The sequence below is a fragment of the Bubalus bubalis genome, chromosome 2 (genome assembly GCF_019923935.1).
Source record: "Bubalus bubalis isolate 160015118507 breed Murrah chromosome 2, NDDB_SH_1, whole genome shotgun sequence".
NCBI classification, from domain to species: Eukaryota; Metazoa; Chordata; class Mammalia; order Artiodactyla; family Bovidae; genus Bubalus; species Bubalus bubalis.
In genome coordinates this window covers 2,410,491-2,436,260 of record NC_059158.1, presented here as the reverse complement: position 1 = coordinate 2,436,260, position 25,770 = coordinate 2,410,491, and the positions used below count along the sequence as shown (strand labels likewise).

The 25,770-nt window shown below is 50.9% G+C and overlaps 1 long non-coding RNA gene across 2 annotated transcripts; it reads left to right on the top strand.

Moving 5' to 3' along the window:
- The first annotated feature begins 670 nt into the window (after window positions 1-670).
- On the top strand, window positions 671-24,357 carry LOC112579139. Of its 2 annotated transcripts, XR_003103574.3 has the most exons (3): window positions 671-942; window positions 2,879-5,140; window positions 5,681-6,937. It is a non-coding gene; the product is annotated as an uncharacterized LOC112579139 (long non-coding RNA). The 2 variants fall into 2 exon arrangements; XR_006543730.2 differs by lacking the exons at window positions 2,879-5,140; window positions 5,681-6,937 and adding an exon at window positions 22,366-24,357.
- The last annotated feature ends 1,413 nt before the right edge of the window (window positions 24,358-25,770 follow it).

Genomic DNA, 25,770 nt, shown 5'->3' with positions numbered 1-25,770 from the left:
CCCTGGGCTGTCTTTGGGAGACTGTCCTTATAAAGTGCAACTCTTCTCAGCCAGGAGGCAGGGGACTCTCTGGGAAGGGGAGAGGGGAGAGGGAGAGGGGTGTGGAGTCTGAGAAACCCCCGGGGCCCGTCTTATGCCCACCCTCCCCGCCCACCGCCATCCTAAACTGAAAGCGCGCTGGTCTAGGAAGAATGGAACGACCCGCGCACTGCACAAGGCGTGTGTCGACGGTGTTGCTGCCCTGCCTGCCTGCAGCGGGTGTAACTTCAGTCAGAGTGGGCCCTGTGGCCTGCGTTCCCTGTTCCATGCGTGCTGCGTTCTCAGGTTTCCGCTACCCCCTCCTGCATGCACTCGCCTTGTCTTTTCCCTACTCGTGACACATGAATTCAGATAGAAAATAGACAGTCAACAGCAAATGCCGTGTCAGGTCCCGAATCATGCGTCTCCCTGGAAAGCAGGAGTATTTTTTCCTTTTGGAAGTCACTCTCATTCGCCTCATTTTTGTTGATTGCTGAGGGACGAAATCCAGCTGCCTCTTCTGCCCTCATGCTGGAGAGCAGAGACAGAAAACAGCTCTGGGAGTTTTTCCAAAGGGCGCTGGTGTCAAACAGGACGAAGCCAGGGACTCGCCGCCAGGCAGCTGCCCGTGGGCCTGCTGGACCTGCCCAGCTGGAAGAGGAGGGCGTCTGTCCAACAGCAGAACTCCGCGTCTCCCCTCGGCTTCCTGGAAACACAGGAAGTAGCAGCAGCCCTGGCTCCCGGCGGGCCACACGCAGCACCACCCACAGGGAGTAGGGCGGCATCACCCGGTGCCTTGAGGGCACCTCACACGTTTCCTGTAAGTGGGCTCAGAAAACCACACAAGTCAGGGAGAACACAGCCAGGAGAGATTCCTGACAACAGCTCTGTGGGATCCTGTGAGCAGCCTCAGGTCCAGAGCAGGTTAGTGATTTACTCAGCATCACAGAGGTGCTGCACCGAGCTTTAACTCTGTTTGCATTTCTCAGGCTTACAATTCAGCCCTGGGTGTTACTGCATCTGGAGCTCTTTCCCTTTAACTTTGTTTTGCTCTCCACAAAAACAGAACCCAAGAGAAAGAATGGTTACAGGAAGAGAAACAGAAGGGAAGCAATACGTGTCTTCTCATTTCACTCTCAGCTCTCCAAACCCAGAAGAGAGCGGACGTGACGAGTGGCAGGGGTGGGTGCCAGGCCCCAGGGCCACACGCTGGCCCCTCGGCTTGCAGCACAGTCACGGTGACCCATCCTGCCTCCCGCGGTGGTGGGCCGCGGGGCCGGGCACGCGCTTCCAGCCCTGCCCTGGGGGGTGGATGTGCCAGGAGGGGGCAGAGACTCACCTTCGGGGGCGCCTGTGCTGTGACCCCAGCGGCTTTCTGAAGCTGAGCCTCCGTCCCCCTCGGAGGCCTCGCTTCCTGCTGGAGTCCCACTGGCAGCTCTGAAATCACTCAGGTCAAGGTCAGGTGGCCGGAGCGGGAAGCCAGACACAGGGCCGTGGATTTAGGGAACTGAACAGACGCCCGCACAGCCGGCTCCCAGCTGTGGTTCAGCGGATGTTCTGGGTCTCAGAGCCTAAATATTTGTGGATGAGAAGAGAATCGCAGCTCGTGGAAATGGCAGCGAACAAGTAGACTTGGAAGCTGATGAGGGCGTGGAGGCGTGATGACGGGCAAGGGGCCGGCCTGCCTCCACTCTGAGGAAGTTTCTGTGTGGGAAGGGCTGGCTGCATGGGAAGATGCTTATGAGCAGGTGCCGGAGTCCTCAGGGGAGCCTGGCCGTGCTGGCTCCTCACTGAGCAGGTGCTTGGCTCAAACCCAGCACTGTGCTCATCCCCAACACGATGGAAGAGAAACCCCCGAGCAGACAGCTGTGCAGAGAGGGCTCTTGGCTTCCGGCCACCAGATGACACAGAGCGGCAGGTGGACGCAGGAAGGGGCGGTCGGCAAGAGCCCCTGGCTGGAGGGGAGCAGCTGTGCAGGCGGTGGCCTTGGGTCACAACCTGGGTCCTGGGGGGAGCTGCACCAGGGGAGCACTGCTGAAGCTGGAAGGGAGGACGGGGAGCCATGTATGCTGCAGAGATGCTCATGTAATGAGAACCCAGCATGTACCAGCGAGGACCAGGAAGACGAGGACCCGGGGTCCCCACGGGGACTCCCACCTGATGGAGGCTGGATGTCTCCAGGACCCAGGGGGACCCATGGGGGCTCCCACCTCGGGGGGAGGCTGGGCAAAGTGACAATATTCACTCAGTCCCTTCTGAGCAGTGGGTCAGGGAAGGAGGGTGGAAAGCACCTCTGCTAAGCTGCTTAAGTCACTTCAGTCGTGTCCGACTTTGTGCGACCCCAGAGACGGCAGCCCACCAGGCTCCCCCGTCCCTGGGATTCTCCAGGCAAGAACACTGGAGTGGGTTGCCATTTCCTTCTCCAATGCATGAAAGTGAAACGTGAAAGGGAAGTCGCTCAGTCGTGTCCGACTCTTAGCGACCCCATGGACTGCAGCCCACCAGGCTCCTCCATCCATGGGATTTTCCAGGCAAGAGTACTGGAGTGGGGTGCCAGTGCCTTCTCCGAAAGCACCTCTACTGTTTACCAAGTGCAGAGGGTCCTCCACCTGTTTCTCTTCACCCTCCCCTGTCTAAAGCGCAAGCACCCCTTAAGAAGGCTACGCCAACAACTGTGTTATTCCAGACGCCCAGTTGGCTCTCTCAGTACTCCCAGATCCCATGTTTATTGGGAGTCATTTACGTAGGAGGCCCTGCGCCTGGTGGTCACATCAAACCAAGGTTAACAGACAGTAACACAGTCATCCCAAGAGCAGACTTGAGTTGAATCGCTAATCCAGCTCTCTGCCTTTATTGGCAGATCTCGTCTGTGAAATGGGTGTGACAATGCTCGTCTCATGGTTTAGACACGAGGACCATATCTGTTCTTTTATGAACCAACCTACGCCGTGTCTGCAAGCTACAGGCCGTGGAGGTGAAGGTGCCCCCCTCGCCCACCCCACAGTGGGCAGGCTCTGGGTGGGGAGGACGCTCGCAGAGAATACAAGTGAGTCCCAGCCCACAGCAGCTGATGCCACACACTCTGAAATCGCAGCCAGAGAGGACACAGATGCTTGGGAAAGAAAGATCTGAAGATGCCTCCAGGGCAGGGTGGAGGAGGTGGCATCCGGCCGGAGGGGACAGCACAGACCAGCCCAGACACTCCTGGTCGCAGCCTGCCCCAAGGCCAGGGCTGCCCTGTAGCTGCTCGGTGCCCGGAGGCGTCAGGGGGCCGGCCTTGGGTGACCCCAGTGTCACCCCAAGAGCACCTCCCTCTGTCCTTCAGGGCTCCTCCAGGAGCAGAGGCTGTGGTCCCCGTCTCTCTGCAGGCAGTTCAGAGGCTCCGAGTCTATGAGATGCCCATCAGCACCCCGGCCCCTGACCAACCCCTCCTGCACATGTTCCCACAGCGGCAGAGGGTTTTCATTGGACCCATTGTCCACTGACCAGCCAGATCCTGAAAACTATTATAAGAAATATATCAGATGATCGCTGGGAAGCAGGGCTGCTCCCCTGGGCATTCGTCTGAGGAACAGAGTCTTGTTAACTTGCAATGTCCGGTTCCGAGCACGACTGAAGACTGTGGAGATGCTGAGGAGGATGGGGGAGCACAGAAAGGGCCAGAGGGTGGGGCTGTCCCTGGTCAGAGAAGGCCGAGAAGGGGCAGCCTGGGAGGAGGGGGTCAAGATCAACATCCGCCACCCCACCTGCGCAGACAACTCTCCCTGGGCAGGACAGATGTCCCTCCTCCCGTGAAGACTGGAGCCACGTGCCCGTCCGGGGCTGCCCAGGGGTCTCCCTTTCCCCACCTGCCCCAACCGACGAGCAGTGAGCAGACGGCGGTTTCTGCACGTGCGCGGCACTGCCCTGAGCCCTGAGACCGAGAGGCAGCATGCCCGGGGCCCGTCTCCTGGGGGGGGGGGGGGTGGGGTGCAGTCTCGGGTCAGCTCTAACAAGCGCTTTAAAGGCCAAGGGGTCTGCAATCTTCAGACGAGCCCGTCTTCAACTGCTTTCAGCAGCACACCCCCTGGGGCAGGTCCTCACTGCTGGTGAGGCACCCGTGGGCTGTGGCTGAGAAACGGTGTCTGCACCCCAGGTCTGAGCACCTCAAAGCACAGGCCCCTTGGAAGCGGCAGCTCAGGGCAAAGCCCAGAGCAGGAGCAGCGAAGGGCGCCGCCTGGAGCCTGGAGGCTGCAGAAGGGAAGGTCTCAGGAAGGGAGGTGGAAGTGGGGGTCGAGGCCGAGTGAAGCTTTCAGATGTTGCCTCACTCTCCCGACTCCGGTCCTCAAACCTGCACTCAGCGCCCAGAGCAGGTGCGGATGAGCGTTCATAAATCCGGGGAGGCCCTGGAGGCTGCGTTTTGCCAGCCCCCTCCTCCTCCTCTTGCCTTTCCTCATCTTTCACAGGAAGGAGGGGACAGGCTGACGCACGAGTCCCCAGACAGGAGGGTCCCCGTCCCTCACTTGATGTGTTACGGTTATGAACTGCTTCGGGGAGCAGGCCTCAGACACCCAGGCGGCCTTAGCCAGAGGGAGCCCACAGAAGGGAAGTCTTCTCTTGCAGGCGGTGGAGATACGGCCAGGGGGTTTATTTATCACAGAAGGCCTAGATGCCCTGAGAGGGCAGACACTGGGTTCCTTCATTTGTGACGAGTGGAAAAACCCTGCCTCAAATAGGCCTAAATGAAAAGGAAATCTATTCCCTGTCATCCGAAGGGGCTCAGCGTCGGTGAATTCAGTGGCTGCGATGTCACGGCTGGCAGGTTCCTTCTGCCCGGCTGTGCCCAGGGCTGACTTTATCCCTGGGGAGCCGGAACCGGCTGCAGCAGCTCCCACATCATCGACCCACGGACAGTCTCCGTGCAAGGAGCAAGCCCTCCCGGGAGCCCCTCACACGCCCCGCGGTCTCTGACGAACAGCTAACAAACCAGCCCCTGGCAGAGGGACGTGGGGAGTCACCACGGGCCTGCACCTCCTGGGGTCTCCTCTCGGGTCAGGGTCGGAATGGCAGCTGGAGCCCCCTGAATCACGCAGGGAGGAGAGGAACCTTCACAAAGTGGAAATTCTGCTCTGCAGGAGGATGGGTGAGTGGAGGAAGCAGGGGTTAGAGAAAGAGCTAAACTGACTGCGCCAGCGTCTTTCCCAGCAGAGCGCTTGTGTCGGGGATGACTTGCTGGTGGCTTAGTGGCTCCGCTGTGTCCGACTCTTTTATGATCCCATGGGCTCCTCTGTCCATGGGACTTCCCAGGCAAGAGGACTAGAGCTGGTTGCCATTTCCTTCTCCAGGGGATCTTTCTGACCCAGGGGGTCAAACCTGAATCTCCTGCATTTCAGGCAGATTCTTTACCACTGAGTCACCATGGAGGCCCCCAAATTTCATGTATGCAGTGACCACGAAGGGAGAATGACTTGCACGGAGCTAAGCGAGGGGACAGGTCCGCCATGCCCCCAGCAGTCCTTGGGGAGGCTGCCATCAAGCTCAGCTCTGCGCCTCTCGCCTGCTCCCCACCCCAGAAGGAGGCCCTGGAAGCAGACACAAGGCAGAGACTGGGGCGGGGGCGGGGGGAACGTGGCGTGTTGGAGGGAAAGGTGCAGAAACCCTCTTCTCCTCTGTGTCCCTCCAGTCTTCCCAGGGCCTCCAGGTCCCACAGGGCTCCCAGCAGAGCTGAGACCTGGTCCCGGCCCTCGGTGCGGTCTGGAGACGGCCCACGGGGCCCACGGCTGAGATCAGAGCTGGTGCCAGCCCAGCCCCACACCACGGGGATGAGGAAGACGGCGCCTGGAGGGCTGGGCCTCTGCGGATGCTCTGAGCCCGCCACCTCAGGATCCTGGGGGGAAGCACCCTCCAGTTGTGGTCGTTGCTGCTGTTTAACCAATCAAGGCTTCCATCCACATTAAAACTCCAAGCAGGACTTCACCTGCTCTCCAGTGAGGCACAGAGGAGCAGGAGATGAAGCCATGTGACAAGTGCTGGCTGGGACGGATCCTGGGGTGAGATGGAAGCTTTTCAGCAAAGGAGTGACATGGCCTGGCTTACGTCTTCCAAGTGTCTCTCTGGAGCTTAGCTGAGAATAGACCTTTTCCTTTTTTTAAGTTTTTTTAATTGGAGTATAGTTGCTTTGCAGCGTCTTGTGGCGACCTCATCCCAGAGCCCAGCGAGGCCCTGGGCAGTGAGTGCTGTTTCTATTAGCCATAGGGCTTGGAGTGAGACGCCCTTATCTATTTATTTAATGTTTTTATTTTCTCCTGGGGTATGGCCGATTAACAGTGTTGTGATAGTTTCAGGTGGACAGCTAAGGGACTCAGCCACACATAAACACACATCCGTTCTCCCCCAACCACCCCTCCCACCCAGGCCACCACGTAACCCTGAGCAGAGTTCGCTGTGCTGTACAGCAGGTCCTTGCTGGCCATCCACTTTAAATACAGCAGTGCGTACATGTCCATCCCCAGCTCCCTATCCCTTCCCCTTGGCAACCATAGTTTGTTCTCTAAGAAACTCCCTTATTTAAACTGAGATACATTTTGTATTAGAAAGCATTTATTTGGGGGTACAGATATTGCTAACATAAGAAACTAACTTGAGCTTTAAAAAAATACTGATACAGGAACTGAGGGGAGCTAAATATGGAAAAGAGGTTGGCTGTGTATTATTTGACTTCATTCTATTTGGCTTTGAATTATGGGACTTTATTCCTTCACAGTGCTAGAGGCCAGATGTCCAAAGACAAGGTATCAGCAGGGTTTGGTCCTTCTTTTTGTATTATAAAAATTTATTACAATTTTTTTAAATTTATTTATTTTAATTGGAGGCTAATTACTTTATAATATTGTAGTGGTTTTGCCATACATTGACATGAGTCCGCCATGGGTGTACATGTGTTCCCCATCCTGAACCCCCCTCCCACCTCCCTTGCCATCCCATCCTTCTGGGTCATCCCAGTGCACCAGCCCTGAGCACCCTGTCTCATGCATAAATTTTTAATTGTAAAAAACACATAACAAAATTTACCATTTTGACCATTTTTAAGTACATAGCTAAGGAATGTGTGTATACACGTATTCATGTTGTGTACAATTTTAGATAAATATTTGATTGAGGTATACCTGCTACAGAAAAGTGCACAGAATTTTCACAAAGTGGACATCCCCGTGTAATCTAGTCCAGATTAGAAAACAATGCTGTCAGGACCTGAGGAGGCTTCCACACGTCCGTCTGAATCATGTCTCTTTCGTCCCACCTCCAGGAGGCAGCAGCCACTAACGTCCTTCTACCACCATAGCTGTGAGTTCACCTGCTTTTGAGCTTGGCATAGATGGAATGACATAGCACGCACTCCTATGTGTCTGATCGTTTTTGTTCAAAGCCATGTGTGAGAGACTCCTCCACGTTGTAATTGTTCCTTCTCGTTGTTGTATACTACTCCATTTTATGACTAGAGCACAAATTTGCTATTCCGTTGTTGATGAACACTTGATTGGTTTTCAGCTTTGAACTATAACGAGTAATATCCTTTACAAGCTCAATGAGTGTTTCTACGAGGATTTTCCTCTTGTCTTTTGGTGCACACTTGTGATGCAAGTCCAGGAGCAGACTCACTGAGTGGCGGGGGTGGCGTATGTTCAATTTTAGTCAACTTGCTGTTTAGTCGCTAAGCCATGTCTGATTCTTTGCGACCCCATGGATTGTAGCCCACCAGGCTCTTCTGTCTGTGGGATTTCTCAGGCAAGAATACTGGAGTGGGTAGCCACTCCTTTCTCTAGGGGATCTTCCCCGTCCAGGGACTGAGCCCACATCGTGATACTATCCTAGAATTTTTCTAAGTGACGGTACCAGTTTCCATTCTCTAACGGTATATTAGACCTCTAATTAGTTTATGTCTTTGCCAACCGTTGGGATAGTTTGTCTTCTTAACATCCATTCTGGTGCACGTGCAATGGAATCTCATTGGAGTTTTAATTTGCATTTCCTTGATGAACAGTAAGGCTGAACACATTTTCAGACGCTTATTGGCCATTTGGATGTCTTCTTTCATGAGGCACCTATTCAAGATCTTGACCTCTTTTTTAAAAATTGACTTATTTTTTCTTACTGATTTGCAGGAAATCTTTATATTTTCTGGACACAAGTTTTTCATTGAATGTACGTATTGCAAATATCTTCTCTCACTCTGCGGCTTGCTTTTTCACTCTCTCCCTACTAGTGACTTTTGTAGATCAGAAATTCTTAATTGTAACACAGTCCAGATTAACAGTCTTTCCTTTAAAACCAGTGCTTTTGTGTGTTCTGTTTGAGAAATACTTGTCCGTCTCAAAAGTCGTGGAGACGTTTCCCTATGTTATCTTCTAGAGCTTTATTGTTTTGCCTTTCACATTTGCATTCGCAATTCCCCCCGGGACTGAGTTTGTATCAGGCAGGAGGTGAATCATTCTATTAACTCTGCCTTGTTTCTTTCAAAAAATCCTTCATTGTGATGTTTCAAGCTAAGTGACTCAGACACGCCAGAGAGCCAGAGAAACCCGGCTTCCACGGAACAACCTCCCCATTTGCTATTTTGTCTTCAATTAGAGAAAAGACTCTTTTTACCCCAATCCATAAAAAGAAGACATCAAGCTATACTAAGCCTCTTTTTCTGACAACTGTGTGGGTGTTAGGAGGTTCCGGAAATCCTTAGAAGTCTGTCCTTACAAGGAGGACGCATGTCTCTTCTGTGTGCTTCTTGGGGTCTCTTTTTCTAAAAGTGAACATAAATATTTCCCTTCTGCTCGAGGTGCGGTGCCTGATCTATGAACTCCTGCCTTGTCACATGGAAAGGAAGAATCTGTGAGTCACCTACCTGTCGTTCATCTTCTGTAACCACGGTTACCACCTCTGGGTGATAAATGGTCTCTGGTCAGATGACAGTCGGGCTGCACAGCCTCTGACTGAAGGGTGTTTCTCCCCAGGTTAGGTTACTGACTGGCATTACTGACTGGCTAGGCGGCAAAGCTGTCTTCTAAACTCCTCGTTTCACGGTGCTCTACCTCCGTAGCTGCGATCGCATGTGAAGCCCTCTGAGGCAGCGCAGCTCTGAGTGCATCTCAGCCTCCCCTTCCGGCATCAGTCCTGCTCCAGGTGCGTCTGGCGGCCCCCCTTTCATTCCGTCCACCTCCTCTGCAGCCTGATGGATTGTACTATGGAAAGTCACTCTCCTTTGAGGCCACATTTCCTCTTTTCACTTTTTATGCCTCTTTTCACTTTTTATTGCACATAGTCTTCAATAGCTTTATTGGGCTGCCATTTTGCTTTGAAAGAGATAGTGCTCTTTTTAAAGAGCAGGTTTATCTTTTAGCAAAAATCCATCTCTTTTAGAGTTTTCAGGCCTCCATTAGCAGTGTGTTTGATTTCATGACACCCTCTCTCCCCAAAACCAGGGCCAAAATTATACAAGGCACGCTTCCACAAAGTAACTCTAATTTGGTTTTGGGAAAAGGTCAAGAAATTTGCAATGTCACAGCCTAACGTAATAGAAATATCACTCAAATGGGAGCAAGTGGAGGGGATTCCAGGCCCGGTTTTGCTGTCAGTTCCTTATATGGCCTGATGTTTCTCTTCATAATCTGTTTCCTTGTTACCTAAATGGAGGAACTGCCTCTCGAGGTCAATGTCAAACGTAATAGTGTAGATTCCTCTGCAAATGGACACACTGAGGTTGGAGGGTCAGGAGGATGAACCAGCCTTATAGACTTCCTCTACCTCTACTAAGGTTCTCCATTTTAAAGCATGTGTATATGGAGACATTCCTACATCTGTGTGCACGTGCATGCATGTGACTGGTTGTGTCTGACTGCAGCCCCACGGACTGCAGCCCACCAGGCTCCTCTGTCCATGGGATTCTCCAGGCAAGAGGACTGGAGTGGGTAGCCATTCCCTTCACCAGGGGATCTTCCTGACCCAGGGATCAAACCCGCGTCTCCTGCATTGCAGGCAGATTCTTTACCATCTGAGCCACCAGGGAAGCACTATAGCAGAAGTCAGTCTTACTGGGTTTCATCTCACACATACACACACACACACACACACACAGAACAAAACAACGGAAACCTGAGTAATGGCTTCCTTAGACTTCAGTGTTCAACATGACAGTAAAAGGGAAGTACGAAAAAGACTGGATAGTTTTTGGCATTAGTTTCAAATTAGATCTATTAATTTATTTTGCATCAGATCAGATCAGTCGCTCAGTCGTGTCTGACTCTTTGCGACCCCATGAATCGCAGCACACCAGGCCTCCCTGTCCATCACCAACTCCCGGAGTTCACTGAGACTCACGTCCATCGAGTCAGTGATGCCATCCAGCCATCTCATCCTCTGTCGTCCCCTTCTCCTCCTGCCCCCAATCCCTCGCAGCATCAGAGTCTTTTCCAATGAGCCAACTCTTCGCATGAGTTGACTCATTGGCCTTTGGGCCTTCGCATGGCCAAAGGACTGGAGTTTCAGCTTTAGCATCATTCCTTCCAAAGAAATCCCTTTTGGCCTTTTGGCCTTTTGGCCTTCTCATGGCCAAAGGACTGGAGTTTCAGCTTTAGCATCATTCCTTCCAAAGAAATCCCAGGGCTGATCTCCTTCAGGATGGACTGGTTGGATGTCCTTGCAGTCCAAGGGACTCTCAAGAGTCTTCGCCAACACCACAGTTCAAAAGCATCAATTCTTCGGCGCTCAGCCTTCTTCACAATCCAACTCTCACATCCATACATGACCACAGGAAAAACCATAGCCTTGACTAGACGAACCTTTGTTGGAAAAGTAATGTCTCTGCTTTGAATATGCTATCTAGGTTGGTCATAACTCTCCTTCCAAGGAATAAGCGTCTTTTAATTTCATGGCTGCAGTCACCATCTGTAGTGATTTTGGAGCCCAGAAAAATAAAGTCTGACACTGTTTCCACTGTTTCCCCACCTATTTCCCATGAAGTGGTGGGACCGGATGCCATGATCTTCATTTTCTGAATGTTGAGCTTTAAGCCAACTTTTTCACTCTCCACTTTCACTTTCATCAAGAGGCTTTTGAGTTCCTCTTCATTTTCTGCCATAAGGGTGGTGTCATCTGCATATCTGAGGTTATTGATATTTCTCCCGGCAATCTTGATTCCAGCTTGTGTTTCTTCCAGTCCAGCGTTTCTCATGATGTACTCTGCATATAAGTTAAATAAGCAGGGTGACAATATACAGCCTTGACATACTCCTTTTCCTATTTGGAACCAGTCTATTGTTCCATGTCCAGTTCTAACTGTTGCTTCCTGACCTGCATATCTCAAGAAGCAGATCAGGTGGTCTGGCATTCCCATCTCTTGAAGAATTTTCCACAGTTTATTGTGATCCACACAGTCAAAGGCTTTGGCATAGTCAATAAAGCAGAAATAGATGCTTTTCTGGAACTCTCTTGCTTTTTCCATGATCCAGTGGATGTTGGCAATTTGATCTCTGGTTCCTCTGCCTTTTCTAAAACCAGTTTGAACATCAGGAAGTTCACGGTTCACGTATTGCTGAAGCCTGGCTTGGAGAATTTTAAGCATTACTTTACTAGCGTGTGAGATGACTGCAATTGTGTGGTAGTTTAAGCATTCTTTGGCATTGCCTTTCTTTGGGATTGGAATGAAAACTGACCTTTTCCAGTCCTGTGGCCACTGCTGAGTTTTCCAAATTTGCTGGCATATTGAGTGCAGCACTTTCACAGCATCATCTTTCAGGATTTGAAAGAGCCCAACTGGAATTCCATCACCTCCACTAGCTTTGTTCGTAGTGATGCTTTATAAGGCCCACTTGACTTCACATTCCAGGATGTCTGGCTCTAGGTCAGTGATCACACCATCGTGATTACCTGGGTCGTGAAGATCTTTTTTGTACAGTTCTTCTGTGTATTCTTGCCATCTCTTCTTAATATCTTCTGCTTCTGTTAGGTCCATACCATTTCTGTCCTTTATCGAGCTCATCTTTGCATGGAATGTTCCCTTGGTATCTCTGATTTTCTTGAAGAGATCCCTAGTCTTTCCCATTCTGTTGTTTTCCTCTATTTCTTTGCATTGATCACTGAAGAAGGCTTTCTTATCTCTTCTTGCTATTCTTTGGAACTCTGCATTCAGATGTTTATATCTTTCCTTTTCTCCTTTGCTTTTCACTTCTCTTCTTTTCACAGCTATTTGTAAGGCCTCCTCAGACAGCCATTTTGCTTTTTTGCATTTCTTTTCTATGGGAATGGTCTTGATCCCTGTCTCTTGTACAATGTCACAAACCTCATTCCATAGTTCATCAGGCACTCTATCTATCAGATCTAGGCCCTTAAATCTATTTCTCACTTCCACTGTATAATCATAAGGGATTTGATTTAGGTCATACCTGAATGGTCTAGTGGTTTTCCCTACTTTCTTCCATTTCAGTCTGAATTTGGCAATAAGGAGTTCATGGTCTGAGCCACAGTCAGGTCCTGGTCTTGTTTTTGCTGACTGTATAGAGCTTCTCCATCTTTGGCTGCAAAGAATATAATCAATCTGATTTGGGTGTTGACCATCTGGGGATGTTCATGTGTAGAGTCTTCTCTTGTGTTGTTGGAAGAGGGTGTTTGTTATGACCAGTGCATTTTCTTGGCAAAACTCTATTAGTCTTTGCCTTGCTTCATTCCGTATTCCAAGGCCAAATTTGCCTGTTACCCCAGGTGTTTCTTGACTTCCTACTTTTGCATTCCAGTCCCCTATAATGAAAAGGACATCTTTTTTGGGTGTTAGTTCTAGAAGGTCTTGTAGGTCTTCATAGAACCGTTCAACTTCAGCTTCTTCAGCGTTACTGGTTGGGGCATGGACTTGGATTACTGTGATATTGAATGGTTTGCCTTGGAAAGGAACAGAGATCATTCTGTTGTTTTTGAGATTGCATCCAAGTACTGCATTTCGGACTCTTTTGTTGACCATGATGGCCACTCCATTTCTTCTGAGGGATTCCTGCCCGCAGTAGTAGATATAATGGTCATCTGAGTTAAATTCACCCATTCCAGTCCATTTCAGTTTGCTGATTCTTAGAGTGTCAACTCTTGCCATCTCTTGTTTGACCACTTCCAATTTGCCTTGATTCATGGACCTGACATTCCAGGTTCCTATGCAATATTGCTCTTTACAGCATCGGACCTTGCTTCTATCACCAGTCACATCCACAGCTGGGTATTGTTTTTGCTTTGGCTCCATCCCTTCATTCTTTCTGGAGTTATTTCTCCACTGATCTCCAGTAGCATATTGGGCACCTACTGACCTGGGGAGTTTCTCTTTCAGTATCCTATCATTTTGCCTTTTCATACTGTTCATGGGGTTCTCAAGGCAAGAATACTGAACTGGTTTGCCATTCCCTTCTCCAGTGGACCACATTCTGTCAAATCTCTCCACCATGACCCGCTCGTCTTGGGTTGCCCCACAGGGCATGGCTTAGTTTCATTGAGTTAGACAAGGCTGTGGTCCTAGTGTGATTAGATTGACTAGTTTTCTGTGAGTATGGTTTCAGTGTTGTTTGCCCTCTGATGCCCTCTTGCAACACCTACCATCTTACTTGGGTTTCTCTTACCTTGGGCGTGGGGTATCTCTTCACAGCTGGTCCAGAAAAGCTCAGCCATTGTTCCTTGCCTTGGACGAGGGGTATCTCCTCACCGCCGCCCTTCCTGACCTTCAACGTGGGATAGCTCCTCTAGGCCCTCCTGAGCCCACGCAGCCACAGCTCCTTGGACGTGGGGTTGGTCCTCCTGGCCACCGCCCCTTATTTTGCATAGAATCATTTAAATGTTGATATTTCTGTTTTAAACTATTTCACTTGAGTCTTTTGAAAATACATCATGAAATCAGATGTACAGTAGCTGCTATTATTTTCCTCTTTTGATATGTAGCTTAAAAATACATTTTTAAAAAGCCCTGGTGATGGAGGTTTCTGGGGAGTGTTCACTGTATCAGCACACACTTATTGGGCATTTTCTGTGTATAAGGTTCTGTGGAGATATCAAAGATGTAAATAAGATGTGGATGTTACTTTAGGAAGTCTGCAAGCAACCTGGACAAATGAGACTGAAGTGAAAATGTAAATCACAGTAAAAATGTAAATAATGATCAAAAGTCATGATTCCCAGGCATTTTTTTTTAGACTCTTATAAAGTGATTCTAAAGTTCATTGGGAAGAAAAAATGAGCAAGAACTGCCAAGAAAAAGTTGAAAAGAATTATAAGCAGTGACTAGGGAGGAGGAAGTGTTTGCACTGCCGCTGCCCAAAAGGACTATAAAACCCCTGCTGTTAAAAAGTCTGCACTCATTTAGGATCAAATAAGATAACAGAAAGAGACTCAAGTGCGTGCATGTGTGCGCCAGCATTCAATTTATGATAAAATTGGCATTTTAAATCACAGAAAAAGATAATATTTCATAATTGGTAAGCTCTTTGGAGGGCTTCCCAGGTGGCACCAATGGTAAACAACCCACCTGCCAATGCAGATGTAAGAGACTGGGGTTCGCTCCCTGGGTCAGAAAGATCCCCTGGAGGAGGGCATGGCAACCCACTCCAATAGTCTTGCCTGGAGAATCCCATGGACAGGGGAGCCTGGTGGGCTACAGTCCATGGGGTCGCAAAGAATTGGAGGTGACTGAGCGACTGAGCACTCACATCTGTGAATCAGCTGGGTGGTTCTTCTCCTTCAGATCAGCCTGTCAGAGCCCTGCTGGGCTCCATCGTGTGTCTGCAGTCAGGCTGGCCATAGATGACCACGGATGAGCTCACCCAGCGGTCTGGCGGTTGACAGGCTGTCGGCAGGGGTGGCAGGGTAACTGGGCCACGTGTGGTGGCCTCCAGCACGCCAGCTTGGCTTCGTCCCGTGGGGGCCACTGTTGGGTTCCCAAGAGCAGCCAGAGAGCCCCCCAGCGTGTGAGCACACCACCAGTCTCTGCTTGGATTCGCTTGGCTCGTCAGGGCTCATGGCCAGCACAGATTTTAAGGTTGGAGACGTAGAGGCAAATGCTAGGTGGGCAGTTTTACACTCTCTCATGATGCATTATTGATAATGAACCTTAGAAACCATCTAAATTGGGACTTCCCTGGTGGTCTCGTGGCTAAGACTCCGTGCTCCCAGTGCAGGGGCTCTGGTTCCCTCCCTGGTCGGGAACTAAGAGTTCCCACGCTGCTGCTGAAGTTCTCACAGGCTGCAACTGAGACCCAGTGCAGTCAAATTCATTATATTAAAAAAAAAGACATCTAGATGCCTAGAAACAGGGAAATGGCAAAATAAAATGCATTTCAACCATACAATGGACAAGGCATGGTATTATGGGGGAAAAAACTGATATATAAAGATGCCTGTGAAAACACAAAACCACTTTCGTGAAAAAAGAAAAAGCTTGAAAAAAAGACACAAAAACCAAGTCTAAAATTTTTTCACACCTATCTCTGAATAGAAGGGCTATGAGAGAAATATTTCCTTCAATTATAGGTTGGACTGGTCTCCACCTCTTGGGAACATAGGTAAGCTACCAAAACTCTTCAAGTCGCGGTTTATTCATCTATAAAATGGGAGTTACACCTTAACATCTACCTGGATAAGTTGTTATGAGGATTAAATGAGATGTTTCATGTGAAGGGCTTCACACATAGCCAGACAAATAATAATTGCTCAATACATGGTAGATAAGAATTCTTTATTTTTTTTTCAATTAGAGAACAGAATAATACTGTTTTTAAACTACAGTTTAAAAGATACAGGCTTAGAATAGCATTTGTATTTATTTAGTACCCATTGATTGAAAAAGTACATGACAAAAAGTGTCAATACCTTTTAGCAATGTTTTCTATTAGATTAGTGTTTTATTAATACCAATGTGAAAAATGGTAGTCCATAGAACATGTGATAAATATTTACTGAATCCACAGATGACGTGTGCTGTGCAAAGGGATTTGAAGCCCTGCCAATGATTTTTGTCTCGTGCTTTGGGAGCCAATTATTTGAGACAACAAAGGAAAAGATGTAACAAGCAGAGGCTGATCAACTGCTAATGAATTCCTCTCGGCAGTAAACGGATACTGTGTGTGTGCTCAGTTGTGTCCGACTCTTTGCGGCCCCCGTGGACTGTAGCCCGCCAGGTTCCTCTGTCCCTGGGATTCTCCAGGCAAGAATACTGGAGTGGGCTGCCGTGCCCTCCTCCAGGACATCTTCCTGACCCAGGGCTTGAGCCCTTGTCTCTTGTGTCTCCTGCAGAGGCAGGTGGGTTCCCTACCAGCAGCGCCACCTGGGAAGCCCTAAGTGGATATTGCTGTTTGCCTAAGATTTCTTACTTGTTAAGAAATTTCTTAAACTTGTTGATTTCTTAAACATTGAGACTTGTTCTCTATTATAAATGGCACCAGAGACCTGCATGGCCCCAGCTATGAGCAGCCACAGTCCGTCTTCCTTACTTCTGTTCTTGGTTCAGACTCCCTGCCCTCAGGGCTCCGTGGAAGCACAGATCTCATAAAGCTGATGCTTCCTGGGTGCCGTTTGCTACTTTTTAAAATCTCATATGTGACTTTCAGAGTTTGACTAGTTTGGAGTCCACAGCAAACCTCCCAGCTTAAAAAAAGCAAAAAACAAAAAACTCCCAGCTTATTTTGTCTCCAGAATTCTTCCCCCCAAAAAATCGTTTATTTGTTTGGCTGCACTGGGTCTTAGCTGTGGCACGCGCTTCATTGCAGCATGCGAGAGGTGGCATGTGGGATCTAGTTGCTGACCAGGGATCGAACCTGGGCCCCCTGCACCAGGCGTGCAGAGTCTTAGCCACTGGACCACCAAGGAAGTGCCCCCAGCCTTCTTTCAAATGCTCTCAATTCCCTAAATCTCATTAAAGCAGAAGAAAACACGGAAGTGGGTGAGATGCGTGCCGCTTCCAACGACCCACCGGAAGCCTGCCGGTCGGACAGCACCGTCACAGCACAAGGTTCTGAGAAGGAACGGCTGCTTTCAGCGGCTCAGCTGTGCAAAGGGCCCCTGCTCCCTGACATTTGGGGTGCCCCTCTGACAGTCAGTCCGCGAGTTTTCTTCTGGCTGCACTGAAACAGTACTTCCCTGCGTTTTCTTTGGAGGAATCTGATAAAATTCTACGAGTTTCCGTCTCCGTCATATCATTCTGGGCAGAAGAGGCCCCGTTTTTGTTCCCTCTTACAGAAGGTTGCCCATCGTCTTAATTCAGACACCTCTGCCGGGACCTCCTGGTGAGGCCTGGACAACATCAACATGCTCAGCGCGATGGCCATCGAGTCAGCCCGGCAGGGACTTCCGAGAGCAGCGTATCCTAATGGATGGGTTTTACTCTCCTCCTGATTTGGGCCCCAGCCAGACCTTGAGGAAGTAGCTCAAGGAAGATCCCACGAGACCCTCAGGTCCTCTTCTTGGACAACAAGGAGCCTGGTCCCGGGCCAGGACAGTCTGGGGAGTAGGACCTGAGTGTTACCTGCCGCGTCTCCACCTGAGGCCCCCGACTTCATTCCTGCTGACCCGTGACCCGGTCCTCTTGTCTCCTTGCTGGCTTCACTCTGACCCCTGGGAAGCGCAGGCTGCTTTATTTTTGTTCCGGGGTCCCAGCCTTTCCTCTTACCCACCCCTCCTCCCAGGAGCCCTAGGAGTACAGGACAAAGCATTTCAAGATACGCTCCCTGTTTCTACAGTGAAATGAATCTCCCTGTGCAGCCAGCCTACCTCGGGCTTTGGCAGCCTCTGGGTACAAATGAGGTCATATCCCTGGATCCCCACAGCCCGATTTTGCGGAGCCTGGACTGTCTTCCCCGATCCTCACTCCCCCAAACCCCCCGAGACGTGTCCGAGACTCCCAGCGTGCCCTGGATTCTGAAGATGGTTCTGAGTGGCCTGCATGCGCGGCACAGTGGGCGCTCTTTGGGCCCCTGTAACTTGAACAACCACAGCCACCCTGATAGTCCTTGGGGCCGTGACGCCCACGGGGTCGGTGGGACTCGCCGGGCACAGCAGCTGCTAGGATGGGGCTGGAAGCAGCTCTGCCTCCTCGCCACTGCTGCTTGCGCTCAAGAGCTTAGGGAGCCCACTGGTTACCGCGTGCTGCCCTCGGCCGTACCGGAGCTGGAGGGCCAGGCTCCGGCTGTCCCCAAGGGCACAGCTGCCTGTTCAGCCATCTGCTCCTACTGGAGTCAACCTTCGGGGTCAACCTACCTTAATTGACCCTGGCTCTGGAGAGCTGTGGGAGAGAATGGTGTTGCCTGTAGAAACTGCCTGAGTCCTTGATGTTCCAGTTCTGAGAGTTCAAACAAACCTGAAGCCATCTTCCTCCAGGTACAGGAGGGCGTCAGGACGACTGGGTCAGGTGGACTTCAATTTAAATCCAAGACGCTCTGCCTTGAATCAGTTCTCTGATTTTTATGTTTCAGAGCTGATAGACTCTAGGTTGCCCTGGACTCTCGGGGCATCACATACAACATGTACAGTATGCACAGCACAAATCTGAAGAGAGATTGGAAAGTAAATGGCTCCCCCTAGAGTTGTTCAGTGCACAACCCGCACAACTGTTCACAGTGACCCTTGGTGCTCTCTCTCAGCCTCTGTTGTCCTCACTTTAATAGGGATGCTTTGCAATCCTTCGCCCGCGGGAGGGTCAGAGATCCACTCGCTCCTCGCCTCCCGTATTAATCAGTCTTTATAAACATTTGCAACAGCAGAGAGATGCTGGCAGAATGTCACTCAAAGCCAACCTGTGTCCTTGAAAGATAGGCTCTCCCATCTCTTTAGCCTCTCAGATCATTGTGAGGCATAGAGACCAGTAAATCTTGACAGCGAGTAAGTGTTCCTCGTACCAGGAATCCCTGCCAAGCCGCCTGGAACAGGAAATAGAGTCATCGCTGGGGTCACAGCCCCTGTGTTTTCTTGACGTCAGCATCTCTGCTGCTGCTCCCTGGATAGAGACCGCCTCCGTCTGCACCTCCTTTTGTCACTGCTGTGAGGGCTGTGGGGGGTCTCGAAACAGGCTCCGCACCTCTGTCCTTCTCCACGACTCCCGGGGGTCCGTGCCTCTGCGGACACAGCTCAGACTGCGTGCCCACCGCTCGGATGTCTGCAGCTGGGTCAGAACAGAGTCCCAGCGGGCTACTTCAGACAATGAGATAATCAATAGCATTAGTGATTCGGCGTCCACAGATTTTCTCCACACGGTTCACGGTGCCCACGGAGAAACAGGACTTGAAAGACTTTACCAGGAGGCTCGGACGAGTGAGCTGAAAATACTGGCAAACAATGACATCTATATATAGGGCTGCCCCAGACCCATCCCCGGCCACAAGCTGTGATGCCAGCCCTCTCTCCTCACCCAGTTCTGCTAAATGTCAGAGCTGCTTGTGAAGGACTAACGGGCCCCTCATTATGGTCTTGTTTGATTTGGGGGCAGCCACGATGAGACCATCACTAGGCCCAGAGCCTGGCAGGGTCGTGGGTCGGAGTCCAGGCTCAGCTTTCCCTGAGACCCGCTGTGCCAGCCTGCAGGTCACTTAACCCCTGGGGCCTCTGTTCTCTCATATGTGATTTAAAAGGACGACATTAGCAGAGATGAGAGAAAGAGGTTTAAAAGGCAGGCAGAACTGGGTTTTAACCCCAACTCTTACCACTTTCCAGCTGGTCATGCTGTTGGATGCTGGGCTGGCTTCCTCTTCACTAAAATGAACAAGTGCGTACTCACCAGGCTGGCCTGGGAAAGAATGAAACAGGAAAAATATGTGCCAGACGCATAGTAGGTCTTCAGTGAGTGCTGAGAGCTTTGCTCTCTGAAGCCTCGCCCAGTTGTGTTAAAAGCTGGACTTGGCGTCAAAAAGCCGGGATCTAAGTCTCTGCGGTTTCAGCGTGCGTGGGCCACACGGTGTCTCTGAGCCTGTCCCCGCATCTTGTAACGGTCTTCTCGCTCCTGGGAGCAAACGGAGCAATGTAGGGGAAAGTGCCTGAAGACATAAAAGATGGTACAAGTCAGAAGGCGGGGCACTCCCCCGGCCTGCCCCCAGCTGTCACCCTCTCTGGACCCTCCGCTGCATCATTAAAAACTCCCAAGGATTGGATGAGCAGAGGGTGTGCCTTCTCGAAGGGTCCACATATGTTTCCACTGCTCAGCCTGCCTTCTTGGTGAATATTTTCGAAGCAACAGGCCAGTTACCACCCAGCCCAGGAGGCTCTGAGACCAGTGGTTTAGGTGAATACGCCTTCCCAGAGGTCCCTGACCTCAGGGTCTTCAGTGAGGGTGGGGAGGTAGAAGCCGGCACGGTCCCAAAATAACAGATGAGCCTCCTGCTGGAGTCCCAGCCGGCCGGGCGCTCAGGGGTCTGTGTGGCGGGGCTCCTGGAGGAGGGCTGACTCTCACAAGAGTGGGGGAGGGCAGGCATCACTTCCTGGGGGTCCTTCCTGGATCACGCATGGCCGTGCTCCACGAGGGGACACGCAGGCCTTGTGTTCACGTCCACTCCCCAACGTGGAGACCCCCATCACTTCCCTCCAGCATTTCCTACAACAGCCCACAACCCTGAGTTCATGGCTTAGCAGCTAGGAACCTAACCCCTGGCCCCTCAGGCACCTGGACACACATTTCAGGATAATAGAATCAAGTGTAGCCATCCCCTTGTGACACACCAGACAGAGGGCCAGGAAGGCATTTAATTGGATTGAGGAGACTTTAAAAACGGGTTTTCACGGCTGGGATTCATATGGAGTATTAGGTGATCATCACAGCAATGACATTTTACAGTTGTAAGAACCTGATGCAAAGAGCTGACTCATTTGAAAAGACTCTGACACTGGGAAAGACTGGGGGCAGGAGGAGAAGGGGATGACAGAGGATGAGGGGGTGGATGGCATCACCGACTCAATGGACATGGGTTCGGGTGGACTCCGGGAACTGGTGATGGACAGGGAGGCCTGGCGTGCTGCGGTTCATGGGGTCGCGAAGAGCCGGACACAACTGAGCGACTGAACTAAACTGAACTGAAGAACCTTTGGTGAAAGCGCCTCTGAATTTTTGTAGAAGCCAAACAACAAAAAAAAATGCATGTACAAAATGAAAATGTTTTCTAGATGTTTATGAAATCCTGTAAGAATTATTCTATCTAGTGTTCATGGAATGGTTTCCCATCTCCAGGGAAGAATCGCTCACTGATTCAGTCAGGGGAGCTCAGATGCTGGCCTTCCTGAGAGTCAGAGAGCGTGTCTGCATGCGGGGACTGGGCGGAGTGACCCCCTCCGCAGTGACTTGTGTCAGAGCATGGGGACATTCTTCAGCGTTCCCCTCCCAGGGACCCCAACTCCCACCAGGTTTTCACCTTCCTCACCCGCCAACTCCCCAGCGACGCCCTGGCGTCAGATTTCATTCTCACAGCCGGGCTTAGAGGACATCTGTGCCCCTCCTGGCCCTAACCCTTCCCCGACCACAGCCCGGATCTCAGGCCTGGGGTCTGCTTGGAGCCATGGTGTCAGCTGAGCCTGACATCAGCATGTAGGTCAGGGCGTCCAGACAGGCCCTGAGGAGCCCTGGGTCCCAGGAAGGAGCCTCAGGGCCCCTGGAACGGGTGGGAGAGATTCAGGAGGCATGACTTCGGGCCCCCAGTCTCCCTGCATGTGGACCACCTCCCTGGGCTGCCCTCCCCCTCTGCCCCCAGCTGGGGTGGTCAGTGGGGAGAGTGGGCAGGAGCCTGGGGTGAAATGGGGCGGTGCCGGGCTGGAGCCAGCCGAGCGCATCTCTTGTCAGTTCTGCCTCCGACGTGCCAGGGGCCCGGGGGATGGGGACTTGGTGTGTAATGGGGATGGAGTTTCAGTTCAGGGAGGTGAAAACCTGGGAGATGATGATGGTAATGGTTGTGCACCAGTGTGAATGCACTTAGTGCCACTGGACTGAACAGTTAAATATGGTTTAGACAGAAGGTTTTTATGTGGTTTTACCAAAATTAAAAAAAAAAATTCATAAAAAGAAAAGAAAATCATCCAGTGTCCTCACTTAGTAGCTCGAATTAGGGGATGGGGAGAGAGATCACACCAGGAAAATGGACAGATGTCACACGTGTTAAGCACACACTCCGGCAGTGGGACATTCATTCTGCTGACTCCCTTCTTGTGGGGCAGCTTCCGGCTGACCTTGACCGAAGGTCATTCTTCTTCTCGGAGTAGTCTTCTCCGCACGCTTATCTTCTGGGCACTGCTCTGTCTCTGGTTTCCCAGCTTGTCCCCAGCTTTGTAAGCAGCCCCCGTGTTGACAACCCTCAGACGACCTTCATTCAAGTGGCCATTTGTCTCCTGCAGATCGTGGTGGACACGGTGGAAAACAGATGAGTCACAGGCGCCGGCCAGGACACACCTGGGAGTGAGGTGTGCTGGTGACATGGCCTAGAACTGGAGCCCACTCCTCAGGAGAGCCAGGAGAAGCCCCCAACCATGGGTGACCACCGCGTCCTCTGTCTTAAAAACAGTTTTCCCCAAAAGTTTTGTCCACTGAGGCCTGCCTTTCCCAACAACTCCTCTAGTTCTAGGATGGAAAAAAAAATCCATTTTCACAAAACTGACTTTGGAAACCCCTAGGCCCCACTGAGACCCCCCAGGGGAGAATCTCTACAGTGTAGGGGCCAACGGCCTCGCGTTCTGGAAGCTGGTTCTGGGGGCAAGTCCCAGCCCAGGGGCTCTCAACCTTCGCCACGTGTGGCAATCCTCTGGGAGCTCCAGACAGTCTGATACCGCGCCTGCAGGCCAGAGAGAGCAGGCTCTGATGGACACTGGCCGTGAGACCCGAGAAAAGCCCCTCTGATCCAGTGTCCTCAGGAGAGATGGGAAGGCACATCTCACTCTCGGGCTGCTGGGAGGACCACGAGGCTGGCAAGTAGCCGTTGGCCTGAGCCTCCACCTTTACCACCCTCCCCCCATCCCACCCCCAGCAGCCCCAGCGCTGTTCTGGGCAGAAAGTGCAAAGCCGGTCACTGGAAGATTCAGACCACTGGGTTCGGAAGAGTGGTCCTTGCATCCCAGCATCACTCCAGAACTTGCCAGAAACCCAGATCCTCTGGCCTCATCCCAGATCCACTGACGCTGAGAGTCTGGGAACGGGATCCAGCAATTGACCTTTCAACAAATCTCCCTAATGATTCTGACTCATGCTAAGTTCAAGGCACTCTTCTCTTTATCTGTGGTGACTTCTAGAATTGCCAGCTGTGTCTTCTCCCTGCTCAGCCTGGGTTAGACCCTCCAGCCGCCTGACTCTTCCACTCCATAGACACCCCTGGCATTACATTCTCACCATGCAGTTCAAGACCAGCCCTGTTACCAGCACCTTCCACCAGCTCGCCAGGGGTTGTTTCGCTGTCTGAGCACAGGCTGGTTTCCAGGGCTCACTGCCCATGGAACTAGGGAGCGGGGCCAACACCAAGACGGAGTCACCGGCAGATCCACGGCCATCATGTGGGGGAAGAAGTTACTTTCCTGTTTTGCTTTTGAAATGGCGACCGGCTTTGGGCTTCCTTGGTGGCTCAGATGGTAAGAAATCTGCCTGCAGATTTCCATCACGAAGCCAGTAGCCTTGCCGGCAGGCTCGTGACCTTACGGAGAAACTCCTGCTTCCCCCTAAACTGCAGTCATTGTCCATGTTGTGATTTCTTTGGAGTGGGGGTCCCACACGTGTATGAAAAGGGTTCTAAGGTTTAGAGGTCATTCTTTACTGCAATGGATGCAAGGATGCAAATGAGCTCAGATTTGCTCACAAAACATGAGATCACCAGCTGGGCTGCTCTTCATCTCAGAGTGTCTTCAAACTCGGCAGCAGGGAGGACTTCTGGGGGGCCAAAGGGATGAAGTGTCAAATAGCGTGGTTGCTTCTCTCTGCTGGGCAGCCTGGTCCATCTCAGCTGCTGCCAGTGGTTTAGCCATGAGCTGTCTCCGGTGGATACATTTTAACCCATGTGTAGCAGGCGATGGTGTTGAGGTGGACCTGCAGGTGGCCCGACAGCAGAAGATGCAATGGAGACTCATTACCTGACAGAAAGAGTTCCATCGCCTTTATCTGTAGATGCAAATCCTGCAGCAGAGTCTACACAGGTGGGAAACAGAGGAGCCCATTACAGATTTGACACGACAATTCACCCTTCAGATCTTTATCCGAGAAGATCTTCACGTGGCATCATTTTCTCTGAATGTCTTTACATCTTGAATATGTAAACACTCACCCAGTCTTTGGTGACATTCATTGTTTTGTTAGGAGGATGAGGATGATTATGGAATAAATTAAGGACCATAATCATAAATGTAAAATGTGCCTCGATGTTTATGAATCATGGTGGTGAAATTGCTTTACATCTCTGTGTTAGATCCTTGTCAAATTCCATTTAAATGTGGTTTAAAAAGTAATGTTCTGGTGCAAACCAAGATTTTTGTAACAAGTCAACCAAGAGCCTTAGACGTTGTTGCTATGGGGACCATCAGAGGTGAAGTCTGGTCCTTACTGGGGACCTCTTGAGCCAAGAGTGATGATGTACATTGTTTGGTCGCAGTCTATAGACACCCTTTAAGATTTCATCCCCAAAGGCAACACACACAGAACATCACAAGGAGTTGGGGAGATACTGGCCTATTATGCTAATATTTGCCTCCTAAAAACCGTGGGCTTCCAAGACTCACCAAACCCTTAGACTTAATCTGTTAGCAAGTCACTCAGCACCTGCTAGGCCCCTTATCTCTAATCACAGGGCCCCCTGGCTTCATCCTCAGAAACCTGCCCCTGATTCTCCTCAGGGGACCCCACGTTCCCTCCTGTGTGTCTCCTCTATGCACCGTCTCCTTCCCCAGAGTTTAGTTTCCATCTCAGAAATGAAACTCTACGGCTGATTTCTAAAATAGGGCATAGTGTCCAGAAAAAGCAAGTTGATTTCTATTCAGTTGAATTATAAGTAAGATAATAAAAAGGGCTTCCCTAGTGGCAGACTGGTAAAGAATCCACCTGCCACTGCAGGGGACACAAGTTCGATCCCTGATCCGGGAAGGTCCCACACATGGTGGAGTAATAAAGCCCGTGTGCCCCAGCTGCTGAGCCTGACGGAGCCCAAGAGCCCAGGAACCGCAACTCCTGAGCCTACACGCCATGCAGCCTGTGCTCAGTGCAAGGGAAGCCGAGCAGTGAGAAGCCCACACGCCACACTAGAGAAAAGCCCACACAGCATGCAGACCCAGCATGGAGAAAAAAGAAATTTAAAAAATTATCTTCAAAAAGGTAAGAAAGGCAACTGAAGATAATGGAAAGTCCCTTTGCCCATCCAAGTCTGGGCTGTTCCTCCACGAAGTGGAAGCAGTAACTCTGAGGGCCGTGGTGATGATCACTGTTAGTTGGTTGATTATTCATTCATCCATTCATCCAGTCAATGTTTGTGGAGACAACACCTGTGTTTGGCACATGGACGCACAGACGTGTCAGACAAGGTGTCCAGCCTCAGGAGAGACAAACACGGACACCTGTAAAACACGTGTTTACTGATGGATGATGACATGCAAAGTGTGGTTCATCCATACGGTGGAATAGGATTCAGCCACAAAAAGCAAGGGAATGCAGACGCGTGCTACAACGTGGATGGACCTTAAGAAGGACCTTATGCTCACTGAAATAAGAGCTACTGCTGGTTCCACTTAATGAGGTCCCTAAAGCGGTCAAATTCATAGGGACAGAAAGTAGAA